Source organism: Protopterus annectens, chromosome 3.part1 (assembly GCF_019279795.1).
Source record: "Protopterus annectens isolate FY-2018-M chromosome 3.part1, PAN1.0, whole genome shotgun sequence".
NCBI classification, from domain to species: domain Eukaryota; kingdom Metazoa; phylum Chordata; order Ceratodontiformes; family Protopteridae; genus Protopterus; species Protopterus annectens.
In genome coordinates this window covers 784,793,241-784,809,989 of record NC_056732.1, presented here as the reverse complement: position 1 = coordinate 784,809,989, position 16,749 = coordinate 784,793,241, and positions in this window count along the sequence as shown.

Sequence of the window (16,749 nt, the reverse complement as noted above, 5' to 3'; positions counted from 1 at the left end):
GTCAGAAGTCTGTGACTACATCTGTCACCAGAAATAAATTCACCCAGAAAAAGAAACATTTAAAAGACTTCTTTGATCACATTAAAAGATTGCATCCCCACCAATAATACTGAAATGCATAATCAAGTGCAACAAAAATATACTACCTAGTCACTTAGTGAAAACATGAGTAACACAGCATCACACCTAAAAGCAATATCATAATTCAGTAGCCTTCTGCTTCAAGATACATTTAATATTCATGGAGTCCTTCAGACCTAGTATCTTTAATGCTTGCAACTTTAGCTGCCAACATGGCGACTTAATATCCAATAACAGTACTTTGAAATATTACTGTATAGCTATGAATTCCACATTTTGCTTCCTCTATATAAGCAAACAGACTGTGGAATGAATAGGTAAAACTGCAGCATTTCATAAGTACCCGTACCACATTTGAAAGATGTCTGTTCCTGGTCCGCTGTACAGTTCAAATGTCTTCAAGAATTCAAATTCCACGTGCACAGAAAACAAAGACATAAACAATCAGTCACACAGATACAAAAGACTGTTTCGGTCTTCTGCATATGTGTGTGACCAGATGCAAAGGGTGTTCTTAAAGAAGAACACCCTTAAAAAAAAAAAATATTTTTTTTTTTTAAATTAAAAGAAAATATTTTTTCTCCTGGCATTTTTTCTGGACAATATGCTGTCCTTTCCATTTTCTGGACAGTGTCCCTTAATTCTAGACAGTCCAGAAAAATTCTGGACAGTTGGCAACCCTAAGAAAGAGAGGAAGAGAGAAGAAAAAACAAAAGAACATTGTGGTGTAGCTTATAGGCGGGAGAATACAGCAGCAGAAATCCTCAAGCAGCAGAGAATATACATCTATTACAAAACAGTTATAAATTCTAAAGTAAACAGTATGTAAAGTAGAGATGCAAGACTGCAAGCAGTGATTTAAAACAGATTCAGATTAGCAGCAGTGTTCCTTCCTGGTGGTCATGTGTTTTAGTAATACAAGATTTAAATGTTGATATGAGGGAGACGGTTTTAATTCTGAAGACGTTCTTAGTATAACAATAAAAAAATGAAAGCACTTAATTAACATTTGAGATTCCTTTGTGCAGGCAGCCTTAGCAGAACTTGCATTATTTTGTTTTGGGTTTTTTTTCGTTTAAAATGGTGTTCTATGCTGTGGGTGTTTGAGATTAGCAGCAGTGCCAAGCACCTTCAGTCACCTATATTATTTAATTTAGTGCATAATTGCTTCTAAAGTACCATTACAATGAAAAATGTATATTTTAGCCTGTGACAGGGTAACATTTGCAGCCAGTAAACAGTGATTGCCTTTTTAAACCTTTACATGTGCAGAAACAGGCTAGATTACAGATAAATTACAAAGAACAAAATAGTGCATGCTCCCACTAGAAAGAAGTAAATAACACCACTTCTGTATATACATGTGTGTGCATGTATGTCTTTGAGTTTCAGCGTGTGTGTTTTGGTGTGTGTGCATGAGCACAAGTGTATATGCATATGTTTAAGTGTGCATGTTGTGTGTATGTGTTTGTATGTGTGGGTATGTGTGTTTGTGTATATCCCTTTCTTTGTAGAACAGTTTGGTTAAACAGCAGGTGCATAGGCTTTACTGGTGAAAAGATACAGTCTTGAAAAAAAAAATGAGTTGTATCTAAAACCACAACCAAGAAAAAAATGTACCTTTTTTCTGTTAATCGGTGTAGTCTTAAGAGTTTGTTCTATTCAGTTTCCATGTACAATGGCTGCTCTTTTCTGCAGAAAAGACTCCAGATAGCTATTCTTGTAGAAGTCAGGCAGTTCCCTGATATTTCCATCACTGAGTGGGTCCTTTCAATATATGTAACTATGAGAATTATTTGGGAGAAGATCTGGTTCCATGGTATAGAGGGGTGGAACCCTGAATGCAACTCAGAATACTCAATATTCTGTACTGGCTAGGTTACAGGAGGATCAAATTAAGGGGTTGAAGGCATGGTCTTTTTGTTCGCTAGCCAACTGTAAGAGTAAAGGTGAAGTCTCGGCCTACAGACCAACATCGCCAATAATGAGGATAGTACTATAATCACATGACTGATTGCCTTTTGTGCACAATGATGTGTTTGACCCAATTAAGATCTGTATAACTTCCCTGGAATGCAGGACAATGTATGCAATGCAGCAAATTGCTCTGTCCACTTCCCCTTTCCAGTCCACAGATTGAACAGTCCTGGGGGAGTAGCACTGGGGACACTAAGGTAAAAAGGAACAACAAAAGGAAATCCAGACTAGGTCAGGATCAACTAGACGATTTGCAACTGGGGCTAGAAAATGAAAAAGGTAAGAATTAGTTAATTAGAATTTCGCTGAACACTGTGAAGTTGTTCTTTTTCATCAGGTATGCAACAAATTCATGGCTTCAGAGCTGATTCAGGACTACTGTAACAGGTATGGGGTAAAAAGACACAATTTAAAATTCAGCAATGTTTCAATGCTTTGGCTTATCTAGTTTTTTTTTTTTGACAAAATTGCATTCTTTGAAACCACTTTCAATGAAATGATCTAGAGCTTATGCTATCTAGAGTAAGCATTCATTTTAGGTTTGTTTGAAAGTACAATTTCTATCAGTAGAAGATCTTTAAAAAAATCAGTATAGAGTTGGATGCATAGAGTTAGGCTTCAAATATAATTATCTAGTCTTAAGAAACACATTTTATTTATAGCAGATAAATATATTGTTGTACTCCTTCAGGGCATCCCAGGAAGACAGAGCATGTTGTTTAAAGATACATGCACTGGTAAACACTATTTATTTTAACAAAATGTCTTCATTTTTATTTGGGTGCTTTTTTCATGTCTGTTTTAGTTATCTGGATACATAACATATTATTCCAAATTATTAGGCTTCGGGACACTTATTTTTCCAAACAAGATACATATTTATCCTTCTAAATCATTCTTAAATTAACTTTGTCTATTTGCATAACACTTATTCCCCTTAGGATTTCACAAACCTTCAGAAATTCTAACTGGTGTGACTTATTCATAGGAAGTTACTAGCCCTGTGGTTCAGGAGACCATTGAGGGGATTAGCCCAATTTCCCCAGAGTATTGTATGGTTAAGTTACTTGTTCAGTCATGCAATGGGCAAATGAAGGTTGAGAAAATCAAACCATGGACTATAAGAAACCACTCAGTAATAGCCTATACACGTAATCATGTATGCTAAATTGTTGCATGTTGCATCATTCTATCATCTATGACAACTGAAAGAAGTTTAAAATCCTTGACATTTGTTAAAGCAAAAGATTTGCTGGTATTCCTTATCAGTTTGTACAGTACACAGAGCAGTCTTGTGGCAAAAGAGAGACAGAGAGCATGGAACTAGCTGAAAATTCATAGAAAGAGGTGGCACTATAGGGAAAGGAGTGAAAAGGCCTGAAAACAGGGGGATGAAAATATGCATATGATGTGCAAATGAAGAAGTGTAGGCTAAAATGAGTATAATGATTAACAGATAAGGAGCACTGAAAGTATATCATGACTCATAGTCATCAGGAGTGGAGATATGCAATCGGCTGCATCTGTGTATAGAAGAAAACATTGTGCCAAACTGTTAGAGTTGTATCTGGAAATTATGCTGGGTGTAGCATTATTACTAGTGCAATAGCAATTGCAGTTTCTTATTGTTCCTACCTACTACCCAGAAGTGTGTCATAGTGGTGGCTAGTGTGACCAAAAATGCTACTTAGAATTATGCACATCACATGATGGACCAGCAGCTCCAGAACATATCTGAATGTAACAAAATATCACATAGGCATTGGTTGAGCTGCATAGCCCAGAAGCCAGATGTGGAAGAATAAATGGCCTTCCAGTTCCAGTAGATATCAAGGCATGAGAAGTTCATGAACTTCTAATCACAGGGACATTCCAAAGAGAAAGAAAGGACATACTGAACATTTCACAAAATGTTCCCTAACAAATTGTTGATGCATGTGAATGAGCGCATCTGTTTCCCCAACATGCAGGGAAGAGAGCGACCAACATAAGAGACATTTATGATATCACCTAATTGTTGAAATACTGGGAGACATGGTCTGCACATGCACAGGGTCTCATAACCAATGTGTGCACACAACACCTAGGCAGTGATCAAGGCTCCTAGGAATGGCATTTAACTCATATATATTATTGCTTCATACACACAAACATACAACATGGCCACCTAGTAGATAATTGCAGGTACACTGATACACCTAGATGTCTACAGCAATACACACAGAGTATATATCCCTGTCTTATACCCTCCTTTCATGTCCCTACAGTGCTGCAATTAATGAAGGATATCCTATTGAGCCCTGAATAATGAAGTCTGTACAGAACCCGCAAAGAATGGCAAACCACCAATAAGATCATAGGAAGTTACTAGACTAATGTCCCTAGAGCCTTTTTTCAGCCTAGCCATTCATGCCCCTCTTTTCCCAATTATCAATGCTCATGGACATTGTGACTCAGAGCATATACAAACTGCCCCTGCCCATAAGGGCCACAGGTGACAAGCCAGGGGTGAATTTGTGGTTTCCCATTCATTGGCCCAAATTTCATTTGAATAAGCTTAAAAAATAGCTCTGTTATCACACAACATTATATCCAAAAATGTAGTTTACCATCTTACTGTACTGGATCCAGGTAAACAAATATTTTATATGTTACCTAAGATTCATAAGAGTTTGGACAAGCCTCCAGGAAGGCCCATTGTGTCTGGTAAAGAATATCTCACCAACCACTTTCTGTATTTCTGACCAAGTATTTAAAGCCATTATTAGTACATGTACACTCTCGTATTCAGGATACCACTGAATTTTTAAATATAGTGGAGGATATGCAGATTGAATATGGTTGTTTATTATGTACTTTAGATGTTTCTGCATTATATAGGAATATTCCTCATTGGGTGGGGTTTATGGCTTTTGGTATTGGCTGAATAAGGCCGGATTGCATCCCCCTGGCTTCAACACATTTTTGTTATGTTTAACGGAACATGTTCTTAACAAAAATGTGTGTTATTTTGAAAATCAATGTTATCTGCAGTTAAAGGGGACAGCTATGGGCACATCTTTTGTGCCCATATATGCTGACCTGTTTATGAGATATGTGGAGGAACAACTTATTTATAATGATTCCCATAATATATTTTTGGAACGTATGGATATCTGGCGCAGATATCTAGATGTCTGTTGGTTGGTCTGGGGGTCTGATCCTACTTACATACAGGAATTTGTAGATTACCTAAATGAAAATAAATGGGGGATTCAATTTATGGTCAACTATCATGTTAAATCTATTCAGTTTTTGGATGTACAAGTTACGGTAAGACAGGATGGTTCTTTACAAAGCTCTATTTTTAGAAAGTATTCTAAATTTAATATTTTATTACATGCTTCTAGTTGCCATCCAAAATACATGATCAACAATATTCCTAAATCCCAATTTTTTAGGCTCAAGAGAATATGTTCGTCTGTTTCAGATGTGAGGGTACATGAGCAGGATTTGGTTCATAGATTTTTGGAAAGAGGTTATCCTATTAATGTTATTAATCGAGCTTGTCGGGCTGCAGATGAAGTTTCCAGATCTTCTTTGCTACAATATTCGGTTAGAAGTAGGTCAGTTAAACAACCCATACGATTTGTCACGAGTTTTGGTGATAATATTACATTTATTAAAAACATGATATTTAAGCATTGGGATGCGTGCTGATGGACGATAGACTCAAGGATATTTTACCCTCTCAATTTCTCTTTTCATACAGAAAAGGGAAAACTCTGACAGGCTGGTTTAATCATTACAAACAGACATATGATAGGAGTAAATATGTACATCAGGTTAAGTTGGATGGAGACAGGTTAGTGGGTTGCTTTCCAAGTAGGCATTGTAACTTTTGTAAATTTATTAATAAAGATATATATTTTAGTTCTAAGAATAGTTCTAAGGTATTTGAGATTTGGACATTTAGGAATTGTAGCACTGATTGGGTAGCATATTAAGCAACATGTTCTTGCTCAGCATTTTATGTGAGGCAAACTTCACGTCCGTTGAAGCTAAGGATGTCTGAACACCTTAGTGATATATGATGTGCCAGACAGACTAATGCATTGTATAAACCCAGTTTGAAACATGTTTCTGCCTGTTTCATGTTTACTATTATAGATAGAGTAAACTCTAAAACAAATAATAAAGTTGGATGGCACTCATTCCATAATCAAAAAGAACAAATGTGTATTATTAGATTAGGAGCACTATTGGCCTAGGGCTCAATGAGCAGTTATAATAATTAATTGGAGCCTTAATTGGCTGATGAAATTATATTTAAATCTTGCTAGGGGTTGAAGTTAATATGCACTGATGAAGGCTTGTGGCTGAAACTGGTATTCTGTTCTGATATTCCTATTGTGATGTGGTCCATTGTACTTTGATCTTCATTAAATTTTAATTGGAAGCTGACTTTGGTGTGCTGGCTGTATTGTGTATCAATAATTTGTGGTTTGGCCTTGCACCTATCCGTACTTCCGCAAGATTGAGTTAGCTGATGGGCAGCTAAAATGGCACCAAGTTTAAAAGCACAACAAGAGTTGGGTGGATTTATGGGAAGAAATCCACACGTCAATGTAGTCAAACAGCAATTTTAAACTCAGAGCTCTTGTAGCTGAAGAGGGATATAGGTGAATACCTTAAATAAGAAAGTTATTTCTTAGCCCCCTCCCACAAATTTACTTGATCAAATTCCTATTCAATCAATGAATGCAAAAGGAATGTTTCTTAACTGTCACTAGCCAACAACTTTTAAGACTTCAAGAAAAAAAAAACTTTGCAGTAAAACAAAGTTTAAAATGCAGCAGACTGTAATATACTAATACTAAAATCAAAAAGTAATGGAAATATCCAAACCCTAAATGTGGAAAATCCAAAAATCAGTGCTGTCAAACAGCAGTTTTAAACTCAGAGTTCTTGTAACTCCATGATTTCCTGAAGATACTGGCAGTACTGGATCAAGTCCTCCCATCAGCCATGCACCATGTCAGTCATCACCAAGTCGGCATGTGTAGCTGCAGACAGTGCATGGACTACAGTTCTGCACACCTGTTAATTGATGAGGACAGCTGCCCTTGTATCTGGTGCAGCTCTTGTCATCAATTAAATTAACAGGTGTGCAGGACAAGAGCTGTATTTGGATCAGGCTGTGATGAGTACCCAAGAAGACTGAATGCTGTAATTAAATCAAAAGGTGCTTCAACAAAGTATTAGTTTAAGGGTGTGTGCACAGTTATGCAACCAGCTTATCGTACATTTTTTATTTTTTATATTTTTTTCCCCTAAAGATTTGTTGTTTTCCAATTGAGTTGTACAGGTTTTAGGTCACGTTTTAAAGGTGGGAAAAGTTTTGAAATGATTTATTGTGGTCCCATTTTTTTATATCACAAAAACCTGGCATTTTAACAGGGGTGTGTACACTTTTTATATCCACTGTATTTATCCCAATAGTGGTTAAGTGAGTGAAGTTCACAGAGGAAAGGATCTATGGTAGTTAATACCGACTTCCTCTGTCAAGGAGGGACATGGGCACCAGAGCAGGAGTGAATTTGTGGTCACCCATCCATTGATCTACTTTGCGTTTGAAGAGGGTCAGGGAGGGGCTCTGTTTCATGTGAATTGGAAACTTGTTCCAGAGAAGTGACAGTCTCTGGGAAATGTATGTATTTCTCCAGCATGACCTGTTCATGTCTGAGGCTAGTCTAATGTCCCTGGAGTGAATGATCCTCCTGCAGTTTGATTTACGAATGTGTAGCATTTCATCAAGGCTAGGTCAGAGACTGTCCTATAAGCCATGCACCAGTCACACGTTAGCAACCTGTAGGAGACAGAATACAGTGACAGGGCTCTCAGCCTTTATGCATATGACTTGTTTTGTGCACTCTGTAGTTTCTTTGTGAGAAACCTCTGTTGTCCCCATTTGTTGCAGGTGTGAGATGAGCTACATGCAATAGGGAGTATTGTACTCAATTTTTGGTATGATGAGGGCCGAGTATAATGGAATTATAACATCCTTAGATCTAGATGTGATGCCTTTACTTATAAGCTGTGCCACATAGAAGGATTTCTTTACTACTGTGGATACATGGTGGTCAAAGTTCAGATTTCTCTCAATCTGAGTACCCAGATCATGTACCACTGGCTCTACACTTAGGGGGGTGCTGTCTATAATGTAATTACCAGGGATGTCAGCTTTCCCAAAGGGAATAACAATGTATTTTTTTTGCATTTAGCTTTAATCAATGGCTTTGGCAAATCATTTGCATTAACAGGCTGCCCAATTTTGCTTGGATGTCTGAGAAATAAACTTCAAATAGTAAGGGGCCCAGCACAGAACCTTGTGGTATGCCACTGGTGACTAGTCTTTTGCTAGAGGTGAAGTCACCCACTTTGACAGCATGTGTCCTGTCGGTGATCCAGTTGGCTACCCATCTGGTAATGTAGGGATTAATTCTCAATTGGGAGAGTTTCTCTATAATATTTAAGTGCGGGGTTGTGTCAAATACCTTGGCTAGGTCAAGATAGGTGGCATGCACTGTCTTTTCATTGTTAGGGCCTTGATGACGTTCTCAAATAAGTCAGCCATGTTTAACAGGCATGATCTAACTTTAACGAATATGAACTGGGTTGGGTCCAAACTTTGGAGATTTACCTATGTCCTTGTCAATAATGTCCATAATGATTCTTTCCATGGTGTTGCAGATGAGGCTAGTCAATCTTATGGGCCTATCATTCCCAGGGGCGGTTGATGGGCCCCATTTCTGCCTAGGGATTACTGCTGCTGTCCTCCATTCCGCTGGAACATAGCCAGTTCTCAGGCTGTGGTTAAACAAGGATCCAAGTGGGTCTGTTAGGTTGCAGACTGAATTAGTTTAACCTCTGCCCTCTTCAACATTTGGAAGATCCCTACACCTAGAAAGAGAGAAGTGCATACTTGTTGGACATCTGGGTGGAGTGAGCTAGCTATGAGATAGGGTAACTTGGATTGCCAATTCACAACATAACAGTATTGCACAGGGCTAGGAAGGTAATTGAGTCTATTATATAGTGACTTATCATGGAGATAACAATGGTGAGCAGGCATGTCTACAGCTGGAGTTGATGCTTGGTAACATACAGAGGCCAACAGGCATGTGTGGATGATAGGAACATTACAGTCTGCAGAGGTAGACTGATGAGAGTGCATATCTGACATATAGTGACACGATGTGGACTGTGCTGACAGGATTTAACGATACATACATCCACAACAGCTGTTCTTGTGGTGGAAACTACCACCATATGCATACAGCAGGATTCATTGAGGAGAGGTGGCACTGTGCACTGCCGTCTCACAATACACTTTTATGCATCTGCAGTGTGTGTGTGTGTGTGTGTGTGTGTGTGTGTGTGTGTGTGTGTGTGTGTGTGTGTGTGTGTGTGTGTGCGTGTGCATATCTTGTTTAATGATACTGTTAAGGGAATGGTTTTAGTAAAGTACTGTGTAGGGCTGCGGTTGGGGTGGGGGTAAGGGTATGATTAGGGTTTGTGCATATGAGTATGGTGGGGCAGGTGGCATATACCTGACATTAGATGCTATAGGTCACCATACCACAGTTCAATACAGTAGCATTACCATAGACTTTCTCTGTCAGATATTTATGTGTTTATGGCATGGATGTGGTGGTATGAAGACAATGGCATCAGTGCACAATTATAAGTGCAGGTGCAGATTGCATAGTGCAGACACATCCTAGTAACATACTTCTTATTACTGTTAGCATATGCTATTCCAACGCAGACATGTACATTTGTCTGACACTGCTGAAATAAACCATACCACAAAACTGCACACCACTGAGGGACCTCCTCTGCGCTCTGCCCTTTGGAAGTGCTTATCCTTTGCTGCAAGATGATCATTAAGCTGCGCATATAATGTACATGATGCTGTCTTTTCACTCTATGTTTTAATTTCTAACATGGCAGATTATCAGTAAACATCAGTAATATATATTATTTATTTTGATTACAAGGAAATTCTGACAGGACAATCAAACCCTTTTCAGTGGAGGTCCAGAGAGAAAAGCACCAACTGGCATAAATATTTACGCGTAAGATACATACACTGAACAAACTAAGCAAACATCTCTGATAAGAAAAAGGAGTAAACTTAAACTCACATTTACTTACAATGTACAGGGTTGCATTCTACAATATTCAGAGATTCATTCTCATTACATAATACCACTAACAGTGGTGGATATGTATGTACACACAATATGTATGTACACACCCTTAGATTCAAAAAAGTTGAAAATTATAATACAAACAACATACAGGGTTGCTTTTGTGTTGCAATATACAGTTACTTCTCATTACAACAATTACCTGATGGATATCTGTTTGCAGACTTCACTTTTAGATTCACAAAATATATCAGTTTTCACCACATATATCTTAATTACTCTAGACTGCACTAGTATCCATAAATTAACTATCTTTTTGCAAGAAAACATAAGGGAAATAAGGTGTAGAGACATTATACTGCAATCTACAATCATATTGTGCACCCCCCCCCGCTGATGCAAGCAGGCTGGGCATGTACATGATATACAGCCACTGGTAGCAGTAAGATGTAGTAAAAGAGATTCATAGTCCCATGCGAAACATGATCACAGACTGCCATATCGGTTTGCTGTATATTTATAGTGATTGCCATGGACATAAGTGTACCATGAAGAGCACCTGCCACATATGCAAAGGATACTAAGATCGTGTTGCACATCTTGAGCAGCCAGTTCATGGAGCGACTTCTGAGATGTTATGCCATTGTAAGATGGATGTGTGTTACAACTTGACACACCAAATGACTAGGGTGACCAGCATTCCCCTTACCAGTCAGCGATGCATATAGAAGTACATGACCTGTGGTGCAGCTACCATGAAGAACTTTACATTTGGCAAACAGAGGTGAAACCGAAATGCTCCCATTTTATTATATACTATAATTTTAAACCTTTTTATGCCTTTCAAAACACTGTTCCTATTAAGGTTTATTTACACTGACAGACGCTAGAATGTGCCAAGTTGGTTGATATCAGTGTCTGTCTCTCTGCAGGGTGTGCTGATGCTTGTAACTATATTAATGTAGCACTGTGGTGTTTTGTGGGGCAGTGGCTGAGTGAGCTGATGTCCACTATTTCATGCTTTTCTGGAATTCACATAAATATGTTAGTGTAGATGTTTATGTTTTTTAACCAGGTAAGTAAAATGGTCCGAAGATCCTTTTCATCCACAACCTGGACTGCTATGACAATTATAAAAAAAGAATAGATCAAATACAAAAATATTACACAAGATGCATTACAGACACATCAGTATTACATTATTACAGTGAAATATAAGCTGCAAAAAAGTAACAAAACATTTCCACCTATGCTACAGTATAGAACAGCAGAAATTACTTTAGTACGTATGACTTGCATAGCTGTTAAATAACAGGTAGACATTGCGTCTAGGTGTTAGGTAAGTCAGTCGCTAAAGCAATGTAGCATACAAACTATAACAAAGGAAGCAAATTTAGAAAGGTGGAGAGTATTCTGAAATAAGTCAATAAAAGTTATCCACTGCCATTCTGTTATAATATCAGCAGGAAAATACAAAATACTTTAGTAACATGTAAAGCTAGGGGTAAAACTCAACACTATTTTCTGGTGTCCTTAAAACATTTATATGTGTTCTGTTTTAATAGATCCTCACTGAGTGATTTTTTAAGAGGTAATTCATTCTCAAGGTTTCAAATGTCCACTTGAATATCATTATATACTGCAGGTACTATGAAGAAAGCTGTTTCATGTGTGCTCAGGGTTCTCTACAGCTGAAAGTTGCTTCTGAGGGTGTAAGTCTGGTTTATGAGCTGAAATATTTTCAGGAATGGGGAGTAATATATGTTGTGTAAAATTTTAAAGATGAATGTGTTGAGTAGTAGCGTTGTTGTTGGAGTAAGACAGTTGTTTGCTTTTCAAGTAGTGCAGTGGTGCTCTTTGATGTTGGCTAGACTGATGAATCTAAGAATTATTTTCTCAGCAGTTTGTATGAGAGGAGTATTTTTGGTTGAAAGGTCTGCAGTTATAAGGAGACCATATACCAGTATGATAAGGAGCATGTTAATAGCTACAGCCCACCTAGCCTCAGTACAGAGCCACTGAGATATTTTGTAAGCTACTTTAGCTGGGTTAGTACTTGCACTTTAGTAAGAGTGTGAAAGGAGAGGTGAAGACAATCTGTGTTTTCCTCCTGCTGCCGAGGGTACTTCTACTGCAGCTCACACACCTGAGATACATTAATTTATTCATAAAGCTGTGGGCACCCTGTCCTGCTTTTGCTTTATTGCACATATACAAAGAAGCATATGTGTCAGGCTGTGGGTGCCATCTGAGGTTTCTGTCTGCTTCCTTATACATCCGCAGCTGTGGCTTTGCACTGCTGTCTGTATCTCCCACACATCAGTATGTCCTTTGTATCATTCAGCATGAGAAGACTAGGAGGCGAATGGGAGGAGAATGCCACAGGCTGCCACAGGAGGCAGCCAAGACTTATGGCAAAGTGTAATTAGTGGACTCCTGTTTTGTCATCTATTCAGCATCATGTACCAGACGTGGCTCATTATCACTAAAGGCATTTCCTTTTGTGATTAAATTATGCAGCTCATGATGGCACCTCGCTGCTACAAGAGTATCAGTCACCACCTACCCCTACCTTTGCCAAGGCTACAGCTGAGGTTGATGAGAAGTAGTGAGAGTTCTTTCATAGGAGATTCTGGACCCTCATTGACTGGTAGTACACCCCAGTTGCCTGCACCAGATCAACCAGAGCTGGAGTGTGTAATGGAGGTAATGGTTGCCAGATTACTGTATTGCTAGGCTGCCAATCACCAACCCCTCCTGCAGTGGATTGCAAATATATTAGACCTGCTAGTGCATGCAGTCAGGCAACTAGTCAACTGGAAGCAGGACCTCTATCTCATAGGTCCCATTAACATGCCAGTGGGCCAGTCACTAACTAGTATGCTGCCTACATCCCACACTACCCCCAACCATTTGTCTATCCACTGTTTGTCTGTATGTGCCCCCTTCCTAGTGTGTGCACATCTGCCCCTATTTGTCTGTCCATTTACTTGGTTGTGTATGCCCAATTCCTTCCCTCTCCCAACTTTTCTCACCCTTTGTGCCTTTTTCCTTCTCCTCTTCCTTTATCACTCTCTCTGCATAAAATTGACATCTTTTTCCAACAAAAAAATTATGACATGCTCCCTTGACCTACTTTCTTTTTACATTTTCCAGTTATGTGTTCCTCTTCTTGCAATTCCCCCTTCCCTACTTTCCTGCACTCCCCTTTCCACCCCTTTCATGGAACCTATAATTTGTCTAGCTAGTAATTTTCCAGTTCAGCTGTATTTACCATTTGTTACATGTTATTCCTCAGGAGCAGCATGCAATGGGCCTATTTACACTGTCTTCTGTACAGCTCTTACATTTTCCTTCAAGACATTTGCATGTAGCTGTGCACCCCACAACAAGGGGTTAGTGGTGCCCTGTAAGGTGGCAAACTCCTAGAAACTATTTTTTCCCTGTACATTTGTCAGTTGAACTCTCCTAAGCTTCCCTTCTGTACTGCAGACAGCTCAGCTGTGCCCTGCTGCAGTGCAGGCAACTCATCTGAGCACTGAGAAGCATCACCACACTCCTTCACCCCTAATTCTCAGCAGAATAAGCCCACTTATTTAGTTAGTTGAATTGGTCCTAGAGCAAAAGCTAATCCAACTTGCCCATTCTGCAACTAGTACTTAAGGTTTAACCTGCTAAAATGGACAGACAGTTTCTCAACATTTCACCAGCTGGCATGACTGACATGGGCATTCCAGGGTAAATGTAGTAATTGCCTTGTGTATACTGATAACCACTTGCTCCTAAAATAAAAAATACAGCATGTGAGAGATGGAACTATGCCATGAAGCTGGACTCAATCCTCTCATGTAACAATAAATAAGACATCAAGCAGGTTGTCAGCACACACACACCTCTCCTTTCACACAAGACAAGGTCAAGTCACATAGATCCACCTATGCGGAGGTACTCACTAAGAACCTGCCAAAGGACCAGAGAACTCCAAAGCACAAACAGAACACACACACACACTGGAAAACTAACACACCCCACTTGACATAGCAACACACATACATGTATCTGAACAAATAACCCCCTAAGGCAAAACACCACAAAACCTAATGTCCTGGTTATAGGTGGTTCCATAGTGAGACACACAGATGTCCCCCTCACCAGGATGGACAAGGAGAAAGTCACAGTTAGCTGCCTGTCAGGTGCCAGGATCCATCAAATCATACACACAATCAAGTCACTCAACAACAATTACCGTTATGACCCTGTCAGAGTACATGTTGGAGTGAACAACTTGAGATGTACGTCTCTGGCCTATATGAAGAGAGACATAACTGAACTCTCAGATTATGTGTCCCAGGCAGGTATGTCCCTATAACTAAGTATTATTTTACCTTCACCCAGGATGATGCCACAATACAGGCAAAAAATGATTGATTTCAACAATTGGCTTAGCTTCTGTTGTCAGTCCAAGGGGATACCGTATCTGTCAGCCTGGAAGACATGGTCAACAGTCTACGCTGCTTTGCCAGAGATGGTCTGCACCTGTCTCCTCTAGGCTTTTGGATACTGGAAAAGACACTTGCCTCCCACATAGTGCCTTTTTTTAGGCAATGTCAAAACAAAATGCTTCACAACATAAAGAAATCCACTCGAGACAAACTCAAGGCTATGCTGCTTAATGCTAAGAGCCTCAACAGAAAACTGCACTCCCTGGAAGTACTCCACACCTTGGAAGATGCTGACGTCTTTGCAGTCACTGAGACTTGTGTGACCTCCCTTCTCTGGGTCAGTAATCAATTTAGTTATGGATGGACAAAAGTATCAGGATAATGAAACCTGATAAGAGCGGGGGGGGGGGGTGATAATGTATTACATTGACAATTTACAACAAATGATGGAACATTTAAGTGACAATGATTTTTGTAAGGCTGTTTCCTTGAATGTCATGAATCAAAGTTATAAAACAGAGATTATCTATTGGAAGACATGGTTATGCAGCGTCAAATAAGTCCTGAGATGTACTATTTTCTGATTGTTACATTTCCTGTTATTCCTCAAAAATAAAATTAAAAACTGCTTAAATCCAAAAACAAACAGGCAAACATAGTCTAAAGGTAACGTGAAAGCCCACACACACTGCAAGAGTTAAAAATCCAAGTTTATTGTTAGCGCTTTCGTAGGGGTCAATGCCCCAACTTCATCAGACGAAATTTACTACAATACCCTCACCTTATATATGAAAATTAGACAGCAATTAATCAATTATTCAATTGACGATAATTTCAAATGTAAAGAACAATAAAATAACTAAGAAACATTTCCTTACTTTAAAAATCTATAATTAAGTACTAATCTACTAAAAACAACATTTATATTAAATGCACACTAATCGTTAACAATTTTATGTAAATACAAACTATGTCAAATATATTAAATATCCCTTATATCTATTATAATAAAACATTATTATTAAAAAAATGCTTACATCTCTAACAAAACTTAAATTAAAATAGTGCATGGGTGGCCATGCATTCCAAGCCAACGGAAAAATGCCATAATTTTTTTAAAAAATGCCATAATTTTTTTTTTTTTTAAATACATACCAAAAATATACACAGATATATACACTAACTATTATTATACTGTATAAAAATGTTATACTAACTGCAGTATATGTATATATACACCAGTTCAAAACAGTGAGCTTCTTAATAGTTAAAGATGACATATCAAACCATAGGTTACATATACATTAGTTTTACACACACACATATATATATCTATATATATATATATATATATATATATATATATATATATATGTAAAAATTCAAGTTAGTGTAAGGTCACCTGGCCATAATAGGAAAAGAAGGAGAAGAACAAAAAGGGGGAACATGTAACTAAACTAGACCCTTATATATTATTTATACACCCATGATTGTGAGCTACCTATCTACCTAAAGCCTTGAGTTTTAGAATGTGTTTTATGGATGCATATTCATTTAGGCCGGGTGGGATATGTGCCAATGTTCGGATTTGCCACAAAAGTTCTTGCTCTTCTAAAATAAGTTGCCATGGGCCCCCACGTGGGTCACATTTCACCTGGTGTACCACTGCGTAGGTAAACTTATGAGTCGGGTTTTCTATAATATGTTTCCCTAGAGCGTTATTGAGGTCCCCTTTACTTATAGCATATTGGTGCTCATATATTCTTTGCTTCAACTTCCTTTACATTTTTCCAATATAATAGGAGGGGCATGATTCACACCCAACAACGTAAACAACCCCTTTGGATCCACAATTAAACCTGCCATTAATGGTAAATAATTTATCCTTTATACATACTGTGTTTCCTACCCTGATATATTTACATTGTAAACTTGCTCCACATTTTTTCATACCCACAGAGTGTATTTGCCTTCTATTATACTCCAATAGGTTTTTTAAATTTGGACCTCTTCTATACGTAAAACCTGGCCTTAGGCCCAAAGTTTTACTCAGA